The following is a 5,933-nucleotide window of genomic DNA, read 5'->3' on the forward strand; positions in this document are numbered from 1 at the left end:
AACCATGCCTTAAAGCTATGAATAAAATCCATTAGTCTTTCACCTCTCTTAAATGAAATGTTTCTAATTCAAAAGAACAAGAAGTACATAATTTTCGAATTTATCCTTAAATTTAGTTTAATTATATTGATGTGGTGACAATACTTTTTGTTTTCTGAATGAATGATTGAACAGTGCATATTTTTGATCTTGTTGTTTATGAATGTTAAAATTGTTGGCTCCTGAAAGATTGATGAACAAAGAAAAATGTTATTGACAATTTGAAAAATCATGAAATTGATTCTTGAAGCAAGAAAAAGTAGTAAAAAAGCAAAAGCTTACGAAAAAAAAATTTGGTGAAAAAATAGAAAGAAAAAGAAAAAGCAAGCAGAAAAAGCCAATAGCCCTTAAGACCAAAAGGCAAGGGTAAAAAGGATCCAAGGCTTTGAGCATCAATGGATAGGAGGGCCCAAGGAAATAAAATCCAGGCCTAAGCGGCTAAATCAAGCTGTCCCTAACCATGTGTTTGTGTCATAAAGGTCCAAGTGAAAAGCTTGAGACTGAGTGGTTAAAGTCATGATCCAAGGCAAAAAGAGTGTGCTTAAGATCTCTGGACACCTCTAACTGGGGATTCTAGCAAAGCTGAGTCACAATCTGAAAAGGTTCACCCAATTATGTGTCTGTGGCATTTATGTATCCGGTGGTAATACTGGAAAACAAAGTGCTTAGGGCCACGGCCAAGACTCATAAAAGTAGCTGTGTTCAAGAATCAACAAACTTAACTAGGAGAATCAATAACACTATCTGAAAATCTAAGTTCCTATAGATGCTAATCATTCTAAACAAAGGAAAAAGTGAGATGCCAAAACTGTTCAGAAGCAAAAAAGCTACAAGTCCCGCTCATCTAATTAGAATTAATATTCATTGATATTTTGGGATTTATAGTATATTCTCTTCTTTTTATCCTATTTGATTTTCAGTTTCTTGGGGACAAGCAACAATTTAAGTTTGGTGTTGTGATGAGCGGATAATTTATACGCTTTTTCGCATTGTTTTTAGGTAGTTTTTAGCATGATCTAGTTACTTTTAGGGATATTTTCATTAGTTTTTATGCTAAATTCACATTTCTAGACTTTACTATGAGTTTGTGTGTTTTTCTGTGATTTCAGGTATTTTCTGGCTGAAATTGAGGGACCTAAGCAAAACTCTGATAGGAGGCTGACAAAGGACTGCTGATGCTGTTGGAATCTGACCTCCCTGCACTGGAAAAGGGATTTCTGGAGCTACAGAACTCCAAATGCCGTTCTCTTAACGGCGTTGGAAAGTAGACATCCAGAGCTTTCCAGCAATATATAATAGTTTATACTTTATTCGTTATTAGATGATGTAAATTGGCGCTCAACGCCAGTTCCATGCTGCATTCTGGAGTCAAACGCCAGAAACACGTCACGAACCAGAATTGAACGCCCAAAACACGTTACAACATGGCGTTCAACTCCAAGAGAAGCCTCAGCTCGCGGATAGATCAAGCTCAGTCCAAGCACACACTAGGTGGGCCCCGGAAGTAGATTTATGCATCAATTACTTACCTCTGTAAACCCTAGTAGCTAGTTTAAGTATAAATAGAACTTTTTACCTTTGTATTAATCATCTTAGATCCTGAATTGTATTTTTTGATCCTGTGATCACGTTTGGAGGCTGGCCATTCGGCCATGCCTGAACCTTCATTACTTATGTATTTTCAACGGTGGATTTTCTACACACCATAGATTAAGGGTGTGGAGCTCTGCTGTACCTCGAGTTTTAATGCAAGTACTTCTGTTTTTTTTTATTCAATTCAACTTATTCTTGTTATAAGATATTCATTGCACTTCAACTTGATGAATGTGATGATTCATGACACTCGTCATCATTCTCACCTATGAATGCGCGTGATTGACAACCACTTCCGTTCTACCTTAGACCGGGCGCATATCTCTTGGATTCCTTAATCAGAATCTTCGTGGTATAAGCTAGAATTGATGGCGGCATTCATGGGAATCCGGAAAGTCTAACCTTGTCTGTGGTATTCCGAGTAGGATTCCGAGATTGAATGACTGTGACAAGCTTCAAACTCCTGAAGGCTGGGCATTAGTGACAGACGCAAAAGAATCACGGGATTCTATTCCAACCTGATTGAGAACCGATAGATGATTTGCCGTGATGTGACAGAGCATTTGGACCATTTTTAATGAGAGGATGGGATGTAGCCATTGACAACGGTGATGTCCTACATACAGCTTGCAATGGAAAGGAGTAAGAAGGATTGGATGAAATCAGTAGGAAAATAGAGATTCAACAAGGACAAGCATCTCCATACGCTTATCTAAAATTTTCACCATTAATTTACATAAGTATTTCTATCCTATTTTATTTATCTTTTAATTATCTAATCCAATCACATTTGAATCAGCCTGACTGAGATCTACAAGATGACCATAGATTTCTTCATACCAACAATCTCCGTGGGATCGACCCTTACGTAAGGTATTACTTGGACGACCCAGTGCACTTGCTGGTTAGTTGTGCGAAGTTGTGACTAAGTGTAATTGACGTGTGAGAGCTACCAAATTATTGGAGCCATTGTTGATGATCACAATTTTGTCCACCAGTGTTGTGATGAGCGGATAATTTATACGCTTTTTGGCATTGTTTTTATGTAGTTTTTAGTAGGATCTAGTTACTTTTAGGGATGTTTTCATTAGTTTTTATGCTAAATTTACATTTCTGGACTTTACTATGAGTTTGTGTATTTTTCTGTGATTTCAGATATTTTCTGGCTGAAATTGAGGGACCTGAGCAAAACTCTGATAAGAAGGCTGACAAAGGACTGCTGATGCTGTTGGATTCTGACCTCCCTGCACTCGAAATGGATTTTCTGGAGCTACAAAACTCCAAATGGTGCGCTCTCAACGGCGTTAGAAAGTTGACATCCATAGCTTTCCAGAAATATATAATAGTCCATACTTTATTCGAGATTAGATGACGCAAACTGGCACTCAATACCAGTTCCATGCTACATTCTAGAGTCAAACGCCAGAAATACGTCACGAACCAGAGTTGAACGCCAAAAACACGTTACAACTTGGCGTTCAACTCCAAAAAAAGCCCCTGCACGTGTAAAGCTCAAGCTCAGCCCAAGCACACACCAAGTGGGCCCCGAAAGTGGATTTCTGCATCAATTACTTACTTCTGTAAACCCTAGTAGCTAGTCTAGTATAAATAGGACATTTTATTATGGTATTAAAAAGGCTGGATCCTGGATTGTATTTTTGATCCTGTGATCATGTTTTGGGGGCTGGCCATTTGGCCATGCCTGGACCACCATCACTTATGTATTTTCAATGGTGGAGTTTCTACACACCATAGATTAAGGGTGTGGAGCTCTGCTGTACCTCAAGTTTTAAGCAATTACTACTATTTTCTATTCAATTCAGTCTATTCCCATTCTAAGATATTTGTTGCACTTAACCATGACGAATGTGATGATCCGTGACACTCATCATCATTCTCACCTATAAACGTGTGACTGACAACCACTTCCGTTCTACCTTAGACCGAGCGCATATCTCTTGGATTCCTTAATCAGAATCTTCGTGTTATAAGCTAGAATTGATGGCGGCATTCATGAGAATCCAGAAAGTCTAAACCTTGTCTGTGGTATTTCGAGTAGGATTCAAGGATTGAATGACTGTGACGAGCTTCAAACTCGCGATTGTGGGGCGTTAGTGACAAACGCAAAAGAATCACTGGATTCTATTCCGACATGATCGAGAACCGACAGCTGAATAGCCGTGCTGTGACAGAGCACGTTGAACATTTTCACTGAGAGGATGGGACTGTAGCCATTGACAACGGTGATTCCTAACATACAGCTTGCCATGGAAAGTAGTAAGAAGGATTGGATGAAGACAGTAGGAAAGCAGAGAGACGGAAGGGACAAAGCATCTCCATACGCTTATCTGAAATTCTCAAAAATGAATTGCATAAGTTTCTCTATCTTTATTTTATGCTTTATTCATCTATAACCATTTGAATCTGCCTGACTGAGATTTATAAGATGACCATAGCTTGCTTCATACCAACAATTTCTGTGGGATCGACCCTTACTCGCGTATGGTTTATTACTTGGACGACCCAGTGCACTTGTTGGTTAGTTGTGCGAAGTTATGATAAAGAGTTGAGATTGCAATTGAGCGTACCATGTTGATGGCGCCATTGATGATCGCAATTTTGTGCACCAAGAATCTAGTGAAAAACTTCCTAGACAGGTCATTAAAACAAGTTACCGACCTAGGAGGTAAGTTATCGAACCACTTCATCGTGGCTTTGGTCAGAGTAGTTGGAAAGGCTTTATAATGAGTAGCATCAGAGGCGTCAACTAGGTACATCTGACTTTTGAAGTTGCTAAGCTGATGCCTCGTGTCAATCGTTTTGTCAAAGAGATCCATGTCGGGGATTTTAAAGTTTCTTGGAACCCTGGTGATGAGCGGATAATTTATACACTTTTCGGCATTGTTTTTAGGTAGTTTCTAGTATAGTTTAGTCACTTTTTAGTATATTTTTATTAGTTTTTATGCAAAATTCACATTTCTAGATTTTACTATGAGTTTGTGTGTTTTTCTGTGATTTCAGGTATTTTCTGGCTGAAATTGAGGGACCTGAGCAAAAATCTGATTCAGAGGCTGAGAAAGGACTGTAGATGCTGTTGGATTCTGACCTCCCTGCACTCGAAGTGAATTCTCTGGAGCTATAGAAGCCAAATTGGCGTGATCACAATTATGTTGGAAATTAGACATCTTGGGCTTTCCAGCAATATTTAATAGTCCATACTTTGCTCGAGATTTGATGGCCCAAACTGGCGTTCAAACGTCCATCAGAGATCCTTTTCTGGCGTAAAACGCCAGAACTAGTACCAAAGCTGGAGTTAAACGCCCAAGTTGGCACCCAAGCAGGCGTTTAACTCCAAGGATGGCTTATGCACGTGAAAACTTCAAGGCTCAGCCCAAACACACACCAAGTGGGCCCCGACAGTAGATTTCTGCACTATCTACTCATTTTCTGTAAACCTAGTTTACTAGTTTAGTATAAATAGCACTTTTTACTATTGTATTGGAGTCTTTGACCTGTGGGGGAATTCTTCGAACCCTTTTTGGAGGCTGGCCATTCGGCCATGCCTAGACCAGTTTGTTCTTATGTATTTTCAACGGTAGAGTTTCTACACCTCATAGATTAAGGTGAGGAGCTTTGTTGTTCCTCACGAATTAATGCAAGTACTATGGTTTTCATTCAATTCACTCCCACTTCTTCTCCAAGATATACTCCTGTACTTAATTCAGTTAAGTCAGACTGAAGGGGTGACCCGTGACAATCACCCTCTATCTTCAGCACTCGCTTAGCCAAGATCCGCGTGCCTGACAACCACAAAGTGGTCTACATGATGTTCAACGTAGTCATTGGATGACAGCTAGAGTATATTCTCTTGGGTCTCTAATCAACGATTCACATCGTCCCTCCTGACAACGGAGCATCTGAATCTGAGATTAGGATCTTCGTGGTATAGGCTAGAACACTAGACAGCATTCATGAGATCTGGAAAGTCTAAACCTTCTCTGTGGTATTTCAAGTAGGATCTGGGAAGCGATGACTGTGAGGAGCTTCAAACTCATGAATGTTGGGCACAGTGACAGTGTGCAAAAGGATCAATGGATCTTATTCCGATGCTAGTGAGAACCGATAGATGATTAGCCCTGCGGTAGCTGTGCCTGGTATTTTTCATCCAAGACGAGAAATCCGACAGTTGATTAGCTGTACAGAGACCATAGCCGAACCATTTTCACTGAGAGGATCATACAGCTTGCCATGGAAGGGAGCACACATGATTGGATGAAGGCAATAGGAAAGCAGAGGTTCAA

The sequence above is a fragment of the Arachis duranensis genome, chromosome 9, assembly GCF_000817695.3.
Source record: "Arachis duranensis cultivar V14167 chromosome 9, aradu.V14167.gnm2.J7QH, whole genome shotgun sequence".
In the NCBI taxonomy this organism is placed as follows: Eukaryota; Viridiplantae; Streptophyta; class Magnoliopsida; order Fabales; family Fabaceae; genus Arachis; species Arachis duranensis.